This window comes from Lissotriton vulgaris, chromosome 4_1 (genome assembly GCF_964263255.1).
Source record: "Lissotriton vulgaris chromosome 4_1, aLisVul1.2, whole genome shotgun sequence".
In the NCBI taxonomy this organism is placed as follows: Eukaryota; Metazoa; Chordata; class Amphibia; order Caudata; family Salamandridae; genus Lissotriton; species Lissotriton vulgaris.
In genome coordinates, this window is record NC_141691.1 from 426,156,462 (window position 1) to 426,171,978 (window position 15,517).

Sequence of the window (15,517 nt, forward strand, 5' to 3'; positions counted from 1 at the left end):
TATAACCTTATTTTTACTTTTCTTCCACAGATACTATGTTTTTTAAAGAAATGTTGTTTTACTTTGTTACTATTTCTTAGGTAAGTATAAAAAATAAAGAAACTTTTCCATCACTGTGTTATTTCTTTGTCTATCCTGGTCATACCAGTGTCATGTTTTATTTGAGCACTTCCACGCAGGATTGGGTGCACTGTCATAAGGAGCGCCTTAAAAGTGATTTTATGAAATCAGCGACATTTCACTGAGTAAGTTCGCCAACGCTGATATATGGAAATATTGGAGGTACATGATGTTAAATGTTAAATGGTGTTGTTTCAAGGGCTTTAAGAGGTGTTAAAAAAATGGGGGGGTCTCTTCAAAAGGAGTGTTGGATGCAATTCAGAGGGCAGTTTAAAACAGGTAGGCTAAAAATCTGCGCTTAGCATAGTGTTGCGCCCAACTGGTGTTATGTTGTTTCTGTCATTGTATGCAGATATATAATATAGCAAGTTTTTTCTCACGAAAAAGAAGCCATGACTATTGGCTTTGTCAATGGTTGCTAATTTCTTAAAATAAAAAAGCAGCAACCATGGCATTGTTGAATATAATATTGTAAATACTTATGTTCAAGAATGATGAGAGAGTAAAAGAACGTTAACCTGATCTTTTAAACTTATTTCACAGGCTTCTTTAAAGGAAGTGTTCTATATCATTGTAGCGTGGGCATTTTACTTTTTTATATCTAACACAATCCCTTCTGTACGCTGTAGCAGGAGGAGCGCTACATACTTGAACATCCTTGAGTGCCCCATTTTCATTCAGTAAGTGGCAATGAACCCGATACAGAACTTCAATGGGCGGGAGGGACTTCTCCTGTGCTCCTGGAGGAGTGCGAGGACACTCCAGCAGTGGGAGTGAGGCCTCTCAGAGGGGAGCAGCGCTGCTCCTTGTGATGGCCACAATTACAGATAACAGGGTAGGGATGTCTGTAGAATTTACGGATGGTTAGTCACTCTAGAGTGTGCGCGGCTCCCCTGGCACCTCATTACGGTGCACAGGGGAGCCGCAGTGCACAGTTTGAGAATCATAGAGTTAGGAGATAAACATTCATAATAGCAAGGCTCGTAAGTGATAAAAATCACCGCTGCTCGGCGTTTAAAATATTGACGCTATCGGCGGACTTTTCCGCGGTGTTAGTGCGTTAATATCAGTGCGAGCACATATGTGATAGTAAATCCTGTAACAGCCGGCGGTACTTAAAATTACCGCGTGAAAACAAACATTGTTTTCACGCAGTAATGTGTGCCTTGTAATTAGGGGATGGGGTAGATTCAGTTTTAATTTCCACACCCCCATGTTAACGCTGCCGAATGCTTGATTAGAGCAGGCTTTAGCAGTCCTACGATAAACAAGTTTATTCCACCTCTTTTTCTCGCAACGCCTCTTTTCGTGATAGGCTGTTTTCTCCTCCAACCAAATTTTGCATGTGCTTTGACGTACGCCCACTTTGCATGTCATTAACTTACTGTGTGGCACATATGCAAAGTGGTCTTACGGCAGGCGATGTAATGCCGTTTTCAAGAAGGTGCTGGGGAATTTTTTCAAGGATAGGCAAAACATTAACGCCGCTTTTATCGGCAGAAAACTGCAGATATAGCGGCGATAACGGCCTTGGTAATATGTTCTATGAATTGCAATCGAACCTAATATTAGATATAAAGACAACTAACATAGGTTTCGGTTGCAATTCGTAGAACATACTATGAAGGCTATTATCGTCGTTTTATCGGCAGTGTCCTGTCGATGAAACCAATGATAATGTATTACGTTTCCTTCATAGTATGCCCCAAGTATCGTCGCTTTTTTGCATAATTGTCCTGAAAAAAAGCGTTGATACTTCAGCTTGTGAATAGAGCTCTTTTTGGTACAATGAGTAAGTTCTGAAAAGAACTTTTTTTTTTTTTTTTTTAACAAATGATGTAATATGTGATGTCATCAGCAGTGCATTGCGGGCGCGCAAGTTATAGTTAGCTGAAGTAACTATAACGGGGAAATTCCAATGGTTTTATATGAGTGAAATGTCCAGCTAACTATAACATGTGTCAAACCTATGGTTTTTTCAGTGAATATATATATATATATTCACTGAAAAAACCATAGGTTATAGACCATATATAGTTTGGAATTAGCATTTACAAAACCTTATTTTACTCACACAAAACCATTGAAATTCGCATATATAGTTAGTTGCACTAACTATATATCGCACACCCGCAATCCACTGCTGATCATGTCACATATTACATCATTCATGACATGGTCAGTGACATCCCTGATGACATCACTGATGACATCTCAAATGACATCACTGATGACATCACTGATGACAACATCCAGTGACTGTATGTTTCTGTCAAGTTAAAATATGTCTTACATATTGAAGAATGAGTGGATGTATAAGTGTCTGGATGAAGGATTTAGTAGGTGCATGACTGACTGTATGAGTGAGTGATTAAATGTGTCTCACTGAGTGCATGGGTTAGTGACTAAACTGTCTTAATTTGTGCATCATTATGTATGTTGTTCTGTAAACTGCTGCATGTGTTGATCAGTAGCTATATGAGTAACTATATGGGTTATTGATTGGTTGCCCAAGTATTTGTATGGGAGACTGAGTGTGTGTGTGGGTGGCTGGGAGGTGTATGACTCTGTGCATAGATGTGTGAGCAGTTGATTCACTAGATGTATGGTTTCAAAAGTGCATGTGGAAACAGCTGTATGGGCGGTTGACTGTGTGCATGAGTGTATTGGTGAGTGAATGATATCTCAGTGCTACATGTCAAAGTAAATGTAAATGTAAATGTATTGGCATTTATATAGCGCACTACTTACCCGTAGGGTCCCAAGGCGCTTCGACCGCTGCGAAACCCTTCCTGGCTTCCCTGAGAGATGGTCCCTTAATGGGTATCTCCAGGGTGAGACCAGGCATCCCCGGCGGTCTGGTGGGGCCGTTAGTGAAGATGAGCCAAGCTAATGCCCAGAGTTGCCGAGTGTGATCGCTGATCAGAGTGGGCACCGAGGCGAGAGAATTATCGAGTCCGCTGACCCTGGTCCAGAAACCTGCCGCGCCGGGAATCGAACCCTGGTCCCGGGCCATCCTCTGCTCTCGGGTCTGCCGCCTCTAACCAGTGAGCCACACTACTTCACTATAAGTAAGTACATATGTAAAACACAGTACATGTGAGAGTTGACATATATAAATAACTGTGCATAAGAGCCAGTGAATGTGTGAGTGGCTGTATGGATCATTGTAAACTTGTGTCAGGGATTGTATAAGAGAGTAAATATGTGTTTGTATATATTTGAATAAGTAAGGTGTGTATAACTGTATAGTTGAGGAAATGGAGGTGTGATTGATTCTTTGCATGACTGACTAGGTGTGTGAGTAACTCCACGGATGAGTGACAGTCTGTGAGTGTCTGTTTACACTGAGTGTATCTAATTTATTTATTTATTTATTTTCGGTCTTGTATAGCGCAGGAAATCGATCTCCGAGGAGATATCTTCGCGCTTTGTTACCGATAGCAGAGCAGGTACAGAAAAATGTCTGTGTAGCATTATTGGAGTTACTGGGTGGAAAATAAGAACGTCTTCAGGCATTTCCTAAAGGTGGTAAGGTTGGAATTTAGTCTGAGGGCTAGGGGCAGTGAGTTCCACAGAACAGGACCTTTGTAGGCGAGGGCTCGACCTCCCTGTCTTTCTCTTTTTATCCTGGGAATCTGGAGTAAGGCTTGAGTTTCGGAGCGTAAAGCTCTACCAGGATAGTAGGGCTTAAAGATCTCAGTCAGGTATCTAGGGCCAGTTCCAAACAAGCACTTGTGGATAGTACAACAGATTTTGAATTTTATTCTCTCACAGATGGGAAGCCAGTGAAGTTTATTGAGTAAGGGGCGGGAAGAGGACCCAGCAGGGGCATTGAGAATCAGCCTAACAGCCGTGTTTTGGGCCACTTGAGGCCTCCTTAGCTGTTCTTTGTTGGCAGACAGGAGTAGTCCGTTGCAATAATCCAGCCTGCTAATCACTAAGGTCTGTACCAATGTTCTCCTGTGGTGGTCTGCCAGATAGGGAAGAGCCCTTCTGAGTAGGCCAATCACCCTCATACATGTTCCTGTCACTTGTATGGCATGATCTTTAAGCACCAGAGGTAAGGTTATATTAGAGTCTGAAGAGGTTCATCGTATTATCACATGAATGATGTCATCAGTGATGTGATCAGTAATGTCAAATGAGATGTCATCAGTGATGTCATCAGTGATGTCATTTGAGATGTCATCAGTGATGTCATCAGAGATGTCATCAGTGATGTCATCAGTGATGTCATCAGTGATGTCATTTGAGATGTCATCAGTGATGTCATCAGTGATGTCACTGACCATGTCATGAATGATGTAATATGTGACATGATCAGCAGTGGATTGCGGGTGCACAATATATAGTTAGTGCAACTAACTATATATGCGAATTTCAATGGTTTTGTGTGAGTAAAATAGGGGTTTGTAAATGCTAATTCCTAACTATATATGGTCTATAACCTATGGTTTTTTCAGTGAATTTTCAAGGTTTTGTAAATGCTAATTCCTAACTATATATGGTCTATAACCTATGTTTTTTTCAGAGAATATATATATATATATATATATATATATATATATATATATATATATATATATATATATATATATATATATATATATATATATATATATATATATATATATATATATATATATTACCTACTGGCGGTCGCCAGTAGGTATATATAGTTAGGATTTTTTCCCTATGGAATTTTTGAAAATTCTATGTCTAATAACTTTGGCGTTTGTGGACGGAATCGGCTGAAATTTTCAGGAAAATGGCACATTTTGTTTCTGAGCAGCCCTTGAAAATTTGGGGGGGTTTCGTCAAGGGGGGGCCGAGAAAAAAGGGGGGTTCCAAAACACGTTTTTCCCATGTTAATTTCCATAGGGCGGTTGGCCTCACTTTTAGCCCGAACGGCTGAATGGATTTGCACGAAACTTGGCAAAATTGTAGGGACTGTTAGCCCGATGTGCCTTTGCTAGGTCTCAATATATGTGCTTCAGTGGATTTTGAGAAATTAACGTTCAAAAAAAGATATATATCTGTAACAGCGCTCCGGGCTGCGCTCCGGTTCGCGTACTTTTCGCGAAACGGAACTTTGCGATGCGAAGCTGATTGGCTTTCCGGTGTCTGTCAACATTCTAAACAGTCCGGAGCGGCCGCCATCTTATCTCTCGGTAGGATCGAGAGAGAAGAAGAGGTGAAAAACGAAGGGGGAATTTAATGAAAGGGGGCAAGGTAGACCCCTCTTGACCCCCTAGGAATGATGTTGGGGTTATTAAAGGGTCCCGTGGGGAAAAAAAAAAATTGATTTTTCACGGTAGAAGCGCTTCCCGGGCCGCGAACTGGGCAGCGAACTGGTAGCGAAACGGGAATTCGCCATTTTGTGTTTCGTTTTAATTAAATTACTAGGTATAAGGGGGTGCGGGAGACGTATCCTGATCCCTTATGTTTTCTGAGGGTGGCTGAGGAGGCTCATATATGTTGATACATGTCTTCCAGCGGCTGTGCGTGAGCTTTTTTTTTTTTTTTGCTGCGTGACGTCTGTTAACGTTCGATTCGATGGAAATCAGGAAGTGTTGACCGCCAATTTGTCAGTGCGATAAAATATTTTGTTATAAATGAATCCTTATTGATAAACATTGTCTGCGCCATCTTGCCTTTTTTCCAATGCCACAATTTTGTCGTGCACGGCAGCCATTTTAGATGCCTTGACCAGACCCACTCTCTGCACGCCGTCGATTCTCAGCACGGCTCCCCACCCTCGCAAGCATCTCCCCCACGCACTGGTCACCCCCGCTCTCTCTCTCATGCATGGGCCATAAACTTCCCCCCATCTGCGCTGCTCTTCCCTGAGAATGACACCCTGTGCCCGCCCGACACCTCCCTTTCACCCTATTCACTACTGCACCCTCTGACACTCCTCTTCCTCTGTGTCCGATTGTCCAGGCCGGTCCCAGGCTATCACCTAGCCCTGCGGATGTAGTTTATGGCCCCAGCTGTAGAGAATCCAGACATGCCAACCCTCCCGATTCAGGCGTGAGACTACCGATTTCAGTGCTAGTCTCCCGCCTCCCGATTCCTGCAAGCAAAAACCCGATTCCTCGGGGGTTTCAGCTGACAGGGCTTGGTATTGTGTTACGTGCTAATTCTTCCAGGAAACGTCAGAGGGCTGATGCAGGGGCTCTAGAAGGGGTGATAAACCATTTAAGCCTCATTAACAAGCGCATGGTCTTTTAAAGATCTGTGAAGTACTCGGGGCGGCGGTGTGTGTGTGCCCTCTTTCAGGAGCGGGCGGGGGGGGGGGGCACTGCCAGCAACTTGCCAGGCCAGGCAGTGTTCAACACTTGCATCACCCTTTCTCTGCCTGCTATTGCGCTCCATGCTTCGGAAAGGTAAGAAAAAGAACGTGCATTTGAGTTTGAAATGTCCGATCCTGTAGCAGTACACTTGCAAAGCCCACACATGAAAATAACCCGATTCAAGGCCCCATTTACCCGATTTTTTAAAAATATATAGCACTCCAACAAAGTAGGATTATAAAACTTTATTAACTTGTAAATATATCGAACGCAACAAAAACTGTAAATACATTTAAACATTTTTTGGCAAAAAGAAGCAACAATGGTCAGTAGCTGTCTTTTGTGCGAATAGTCCCAAGGCAGCACAACGTGCTGAGTTCTGGACGGCACCCAGGTGATGTCACCTGGGTGCCGCACTGGTTTTTGGTATCCTACAATGCAGCTCAGAAAAACAGCGTGGGGCGCCCCGGGTGGTGCGGGGGGAGGCCTCGTCAGTAGCGGTCTGTTGTGCGAATAGTCCCAAGGCAGCAGAACGCGCTGAGATGTGGATGGCACCCAGGTGATGTCCAGTAAATTGCCGCACTGGTTTTGGTATCCTACAATGCTGCTCCGAAAAACGGCGTGGGGCGCCCCGGGGGGGGGGGGGGCGTGGGGGAGGCGGCGTGAACGGGCCTCCCCAGGTGGAGGCTCGTCTGCTGTACTGGGGCACCCCTTTACCGTTTCAGTTGCCATTCCGCCCGCTTTTGCTACACTGTGCCTCATCCTCCATTCAGCTGTTTATCGCCCGCTCTTGCGGCTACAGCGTCTCGCTCACCATGTAGTTGAGTTGCGCCCACTCTTGCGGTGCAGCGATAGGCGGCTGCCATAGGACTCTTAAAATGGCGGACGGCTCTTTGGATTTGGGCCTGGTCCACTAAAATGGCCCTGGGACACCTTGGAACTCGGACGCTTGCCTGCTAGGGCTTGGGCTCCATTCTCGAAAGCGTCCCCTCAGCCGTGAAGATTCTACAAAAGTCTTGGGGGCCCCCGACTCCTGCAGGCTTCCGGTGGGGAGCGGCTGCCATGATTGCTCGCGGAATGACCACGACGGAGCCACGAGATGGTGGTGCTTTCATGCTTACGCCAGCTTCAGTCTGAAACATCCAGAAACAAGGTGGGGCTTTCATCGTTTGGGAAAAAAAAATGTTCTAAACCAATGAAAAGTGTTATTTTTAGGTCATATGACCAAGCCTTCCATCATTAGGAAACCAAAAGTAAAATGAACCAATGAAAAGTTTTATAAACAAGTCACATGACCTGTTATGCGGCATAGGGCTACAAAAAGCGTAGAAAATCCGTTGGCACGTGAGGCGGCGTCAGTAGCGGACCGATGTGCGAATAGGCCGAAGGCAGCACAACGCGCCGAGATCCGGATGGCACCGAGTTGGTGTCCAGCAAGTTGCTGCACTGGTGTGGCTATCCTACAATGCTGCGCCGAAAGTCGGCGTGGGGCGCCCCGTTGGCCTGTGATTTCGCGTCAGTCAGTGGGGGCTGTGCGTCTTCCCCAAGATGGAGGCTCCTCAGCTGCAGTGGGGCGCCCCTTAGCGTTTCACTCGCCGTCCAACTGAGTTGCGTCCGCACTTGCGGCTACAGTAGGCCGAAGGCAGCACAGCGCGCCGAGATCTGGATGGCACCGAGGTGGTGTCCAGCAAGTTGCCGCACTGGTGTGGCCATCCTACAATGCTGCGCCGAAAGACGGCGTGTCCAGCTAAGTTGCGGTCACTCTTGCGGTACAGTGACTCGAACGCGCCGAGATCCGGATGGCACCGAGGTGGTGTCCAGCAAGTTGCCGCACTGGTGTGGCCATCCTACAATGCTGCGCCGAAAGACGGCGTGTCCAGCTGAGTTCCGGTCACTCTTGCGGTACAGTGACTCGAACGTGCCGAGATCCGGATGGCACCGAGGTGGTGTCCAGCAAGTTGCCGCACTGGTGTGGCCATCCTACAATGCTGCGCCGAAAGTCGGCGTGGGGTGCCCCGTTGGCTTATGAGGTGATGTCAGTAGTGGACCGATGTGTGAATAGGTCGGAACCAGCACAAGGCGCCAAGATCCGGATGGCAAGTCCTGGATGTTGAGTGCCATAGTTGAGAGTTCTGAGCAGTGTTTGTAACACTGTCTGAAGCTTATTTGCACCTGCTGCAGCTTCACTATTGCCCTGGTGTGGCCAAAGATCGCCCATGACATAGGCGGCCGGCTCCCGAGGTCCGGCGGAACTTTTTTCCTTTTCCTTTCTGCAGCTTATCCCACAATCCGTTTGACCTGAAGACACAACCAGGTCCCTGAATGTGTGCAGGGGGACGTTATTGATTGAATCAAAATGGCGGCTTCACACAAAGCTGACTCAAGCGTTGCTGTTGATGCTATACAGACAAAAATTGGTTTTCAGTTTGTACATTCTTCAGGATTTTTTTTTCCATCCAAGGCTGATTGAGAGTTTGTAGAACAATGGCTTCAGATTTTCAACATACTACTCTTCAACATTCTTCCTAAATGTAACAATGTGAGACTCACTAGGAGAAAGGCTGTTTATCTTTCCTTTCAAAATGCTGCCAACAATATTTTCTGAATGGAAGACACCATCTTGTAGCATAAAGGGCCGAAAGGGGTTCTGGTCTGGCCGATGGTTGGTGGAGACATTTTGACTATATCTTGGACCTGCCCGGCCTCGCCCAAAATGGCGCCGGTATAAATGGGACTCGTAACTCCTTGTTGTGTACTGGTTGAAGAACCTTGATATCACGAGATATGAATGCAGTTTTGATGCTCATGGCGGGCGGGGACGAGAATTGATTGAATATTTCGACATCCCTATTGATATTAAGTTCTGATGGGTTATTGATTACTGTACTATTGAAAGTTCGAATTAACGTCACCCATGGTACTTGCCCGCAAATGTATATCTAGATAATTTTTTTGTAAGTGGCCCTGTCGTATTTTAATTACAAAATGTACGTCCACCGATTCCGCAACTGTTAGACACCTTAGTTCTTGCAACCTAATGGCCCGCTCGTTACGTTCCTCTACAATGTAAATGTCTCCTCATCATATACGATTTCAGTTTGCTCCGTGGCCGGCCCACGTGGTTATAGGCCCGTATTTGTATACTGACATTTTCACAATAAAGGTTTTTAAAACAAAACATGGTAGTAGTATTTACATTGGTAAAGTTTTTACTTTTAGTCACTGTTTTCGAATCAGCAAAAGGCAAGTGAAATAAAGCAGTCCAATTACATGACGGATAAAAGGTATAATACGTAGGAACGCAGTAAAGATAAATGGTCAAGGGCAGTTGTGTTTTCCACTCCTGCAACATAAAGTGATCGATAAGAATCTGATAATCAGGCGTATCGGCGACTAAGACAGCAGGCCGAGCCTCTTTTACTCAACGGCTCCGTCATGGGACGAAGAAACGCCCTTTTTCTCGAAAAAGGAATATATTTTACTTGCAGGACAGTTGTAAATTTTCCGGGAAAGTACATTAGCCTGGAACATTATAACATATATGTTTAAAAAAAACATAATGTTCGAAACCAATAAAAAGCGTAATTTTTAGGTCATATGACCAAGCTTTTCATCATTAAAATAACAAAAGTAAAATGAACCAATGAAAAGTTTTATTAACAAGTCACATGACCTGTTATGCTTACGTTACGCGCTGCGCGCCGCGCCCCGGATCGCTTCCGGGAAGCTGCGCTTCGCGCACCGGAGCACTTCCGGGTGCGCTAACGCGGCGTGTCATATAACGCATTACGCGACAACGTAGGTCAAGAATATAGTCAAAATGTCTCCACCAACCAGCGTTCAGAACACAACCCCTTTCAGCTGTCCAAAAAGTTCTGTTAAATGACAACAGAGGGGACAGGCAACAAGAACCATCAGTCAAAGAGTGGAGGGCAAGTTCTTCTCTACCGGGTCATGTTGGGGCGCTACCGGAACTGATCGAATTGGTAGTCTACAGTGTTTCTGGATGTTTCAGACTGAAGCTGGCGTCAGCATGAGAGCACCACCATCTGGTAGCTCCGTCGTGGCCATTCCATGAGCAATCATGGCAGCCGCTCCCCACCAGAAGCCTGCGGGAGTCGGGGGCCCCCAAGACTTTTGTAGAATCTTCACGGCTGAGGGGACGCTTTCGAGAATGGGACCCAAGCCCTATCAGGCAAGCGTCCGAGTTCCAAGGTGTCCCAGGGCCATTTTAGTGGACCACGCCCAAATCTGAAGAGCAGGCCGCCATTTTAAGAGTCCTGTGGCAGCCGCCTATCGTTGCATCGCAAGAGCGGGAGCAACTCAACTACATGGTGAGCGAGACGCTGTAGTCGCAAGAGCGGGCGGTAAACAGCTGAATGGCGGAAGAGGCACAGTGTAGCAAAAGCGGGCGGAATGGCAACTAAAACGGTAAAGGGGCGCCCCACTACAGCGTGTCTTCAGGTCAAACGGATTGTGGGACAAGGTCCAGAATAGAAGAGTCATCAAAAGGCAAAAAGTTCCGCCGGACCCCGGGAGCCGGCCGCCTATGTCGGGGGCTATCTCAGGCTACACCAGTGCTATAAGACTTGGGGAGGGGGTCGGAGCCAAGCGTCTTCTCCGAGTCCGTGCCATCACACTGCCCATCGGGGGCCTCCGTCAAGCGGTTTAGGGAGGTACCATATCACATTGTTTTCAAATGCAGTCAGGTCCACAAATGGCCCTCACTTACTTTGAGAATAGTGAAGCTGCAGTAGGTGCAAATAAGCTTCAGACAGTGTTACAAGCGCTGCTCAGAACTCTGAACTATGGCACCCAACATCCAGAACTTATGCCATTTGAGAATGGCAGTGACATCGAAGCAACTCAGGGACCAAAACCATGAACGTACTTTCACGTATGAAAATCTTACTTGGGGAGGGGGCAGGAGCCAAGCGCCCCCTCCCAGTCCGCGCCACCACACCGTATGTTGAAAATCTGAAGCCATCGTTCTACAAACTCAACCAACCTTGGATGGAAAAATCTAGAAGAATGTACAAACTGAAAACCAGTTTTGGTCTGCATAGCATCAGCAGCAACGCTTGCTATCAGAGTGCATGAGTTTCATGCTCGATCGATTGAGCTAGCCGGATCGGGCAACAAAAAGTATAAAATAGTTATGTAAATAGTTATTTAATAAAATGTTTTACCCTGTTACTTTGCTGGTGTGTTGTATATATTTTTAATATTTGCATAGGGTTTGTCGTTATTTTGGGCGGGGTGGGTGACGGAGCCGAGCTGTCTTGCAGCCCTCATGGTGTGGAGCTCAGTTCATCTCACTATTTTCATATTTCTCATGAAGGGTTGTTCCTAATGTTTCTATTTTAGCGAGGTCAAAAAGAGATCCAATTAGTGGCCTACTGATTTTGCTCGATTACTTTTATTTTTTTAAACGATTTTTCACGATTTTTCACTATCTGCAAAGACTAAACAGAGTATTGCAACTCTGTGCTTGTTTGTAAATAGAGAATGAACCAAAGAGAATCAATTGTAAAACAGTAAATGCTTGGATAACAATCAATCAAATGGAGAGACAAGCAGGCACGACGGATTACAACGGGGGTAAAGGCCTGCGTTAACTACCCTTCACTATCTGCAAAGAAAGAGTACTACTAAGAGAAAAGAGGGGAGGGGCGGGGGCAGCGTTCAAAGCACATCAGCGTGCATAAACACGAAAAAGTTTTTACCTATCACGTACTTGACATTTGACAGCTTTTGATATTTGCTATTAAAAAACCATTGAAATTCACAGAAAAAACCATAGGTTTTAGGCCATATATAGTTAGGAATTTGCATTTACAAAACCTTGAAAATTCACTGAAAAAACCATTGGTTATAGACCATATATAGTTAGGGATTAGCCTTTTCAAAACCTTATTTTACTCACACAAAACCATTGAAATTTCATATATAGTTAGTTGCACTAACTATATATCGCGCACCCGCAATCCACTGCTGATGATGTCACATATTACATCATTCATGACATGGTTAGTGACATCACTGATGACATCACTGATGACATCTCAAATGACATCACTGATGACATCTCAAATGACATCACTGATGACATCACTGATGACATCTCAAATGACATCACTGATAAAATCACTGATAACATCTCATTTGACATTACTGATCACATCACTGATGATATCATTCATGTGATAATACCATGAACCTCTTCAGACTCTAATATAATCTTAGATACAATCAATGTAAACAGACACTCACAGACTGTCACTCATCCATGGAGTTACTCACACACCTAGTCAGTCATGCAAAGAATCAATCACACCTCCATTTTCTCAACTATACAGTTATACACACCTTACTTATTCAAACATATACTAACACATATTTACTCTCTTATACAATCCCTGATACATGTTTACAATGATCCATACAGCCACTCACACATTCACTGGCTCTTATGCACAGTTATTTATATATGTCAACTCTCACATGTACTGTGTTTTACATATGTACTTACTTTGACATGTAGCACTGAGATATCAATTCACTCACCAATACACTCATGCACAGTCAACCGCCCATACAGCTGTTTCCACATGCACTTTTGAACCCATACATATAGTGAATCAACTACTCACACATCTATGTACAGAGTAACACACCTCCCAGCCACCCATACACACACACTCAGTCTCCCATACAAATACTTGGACAACCAATCAATAACCCATACAGTTACTCATATAGCTACTGATCAACACATGAAGCAGTTTGTAGAACAACAGATATAATGATGCATAAATTAAGACAGTTTAGTCACTAACCCATTCACTCAGTAAGACACATTTAATCATTCTCTCATACAGTCAGTCATGCACCTACTAAATACTTCTTCCAGACACTTATACAACAACTCATTCTTCAATATGTAAGACATATTTTAACTTTACAGAAACATACAGTCACTGGATGTTGTCATCAGTGATGTCATCAGTGATGTCATTTGAGATGTCATCAGTGATGTCATCAGTGATGTCATTTGAGATGTCATCAGTGATGTCATTTGAGATGTCATCAGTGATGTCATCAGTGATGTCACTAACCATGTCATGAATGATGTAATATGTGACATCATCAGCAGTGGATTGCGGGTGCGCGATATATAGTTAGTGCAACTAACTATATATGAAATTTCAATGGTTTTGTGTGAGTAAAATAAGGTTTTGAAAAGGCTAATCCCTAACTATATATGGTCTATAACCAATGGTTTTTTCAGTGAATATATATATATATATATATATATATATATATATATATATTCACAGAAAAAACCATAGGTTTTACACACGTTATAGTTAGGAAGTAGCATTTAAAAAACCTATGAAATTCACTGAAAAAACCATAGGTTTGACACATGTTATAGTTAGCTGGAAATTTTACTGACATAAAACCAATGAAATTCCACGTTATAGTAGTTGGACTCACTATAACTTGCGCGTGCAATGCACTGCTGATGACGTCACATATTACATCACTCATGACATGGTCGGTGACATCACTCATGACATCACTGATGACACCATCCAGTGAATATGTGTCTTTCTGAAAAATAAATATTAGTGAGTAATGTTTAAATATTTAAATATATATATTAGTGTTTCACTTTGTGTATAAGTGGCTACATGTGTTGGTAAGTAGCTACATGCATATGTATATGGGTTATTAGATGTTTCTCTTAGTATCAGTATGAGTGTCTATATGGTTTGGTGGGGGTATTACTTAGCACATAGATGCATGAGTGACTGACTCTCTGTTTGTATGTGTTTTGAAGACAGCATATGTGCAGGACTGTATGGGTGGATGAGTGTGTATATGTGTTTGTTAGTGAGTGAATGACTGTCTCACTAGTGTCTTTATCAGTAACGACATATGTTTTAATCTAGTATATGTGAATATTGATGTATATAAGTGAGTATATGTGAGAGTAAGAGATTGAAAGAGTTCCTGTTTAAATAAGTATGTGTTTCTATAGGTGATTGTTTAAGAGAATAAATATGTGTAATTTTCAATAGAAGTAAGGTGGAAGTGTGTGTATAACTCTATATTCAAATAAATGGATGTTCAATAGTTTATTTGCACGTGTGAGTATGTCTGTGAGTAACTTTTCGATGATTGTCAGTGTGTAACAGGATGTATAGGTGTATCATTTCATATGATGAGTGAGTATATGTATGAGTGGATGTGTATATAGATGGTGGAATTACTGAATTACTGAATTACTTGTTGTAACTGATATGGGTATCTGCATTTTTTTTTAAATTTCTTTTTGAATATGTGTTTCAAGGGTTACATTACAGTGAAAGGAGGTCTGTCACTATGTCACAAGGATGGTGTCATCAGTGATGTCACTGACCATGTCATGTCATGAGTGATGTAATATGTGACGTCATCAGCAGTGCATTGCACGCGCAAGTTATAGTGAGTCCAACTAACTATAACGTGGAATTTCATTGGTTTTATGTCAGTAAAATTTCCAGCTAACTATAACATGTGTCAAACCTATGGTTTTTTCAGTGAATTTCATAGGTTTTTTAAATGCTACTTCCTAACTATAACGTGTGTAAAACCTATGGTTTTTTCTGTGAATTTCATTGGTTTTTAAAATGCTAATTCAGAAAAATGTCGTGTATGCAACCTATACTTTTGGCAATAAAGTTCTGGCAATATTTTTTTCGAAAACAAGCCGTTTTCTTCACTGTTGAAGTTGCATAGAGACTCCTTGTAAAGCAATACAGAATTCGAAAGTCTGTACCTTGCCTTTTTTTAAACACATTAAAATTTGTCTGTAAATAAAAATAGCCTTACTAAACTTTCGTGCGCGACCCGGTGTGCGCACTCTCGGCAACAGTTGTCAATAAAATGGATATCGCATTTCCAGGCTTTCGTGCGCGACCGAGTGCGCGCACAGGCCTATATATTTCGTAAAAACCTTGCAATTTGAACTTATTGAATTTCTTCATACACCCCTCAAAGAACTTATAGTACGTCAAAGAGACTGTACCTAGACTTCTTTTTTATTCTTA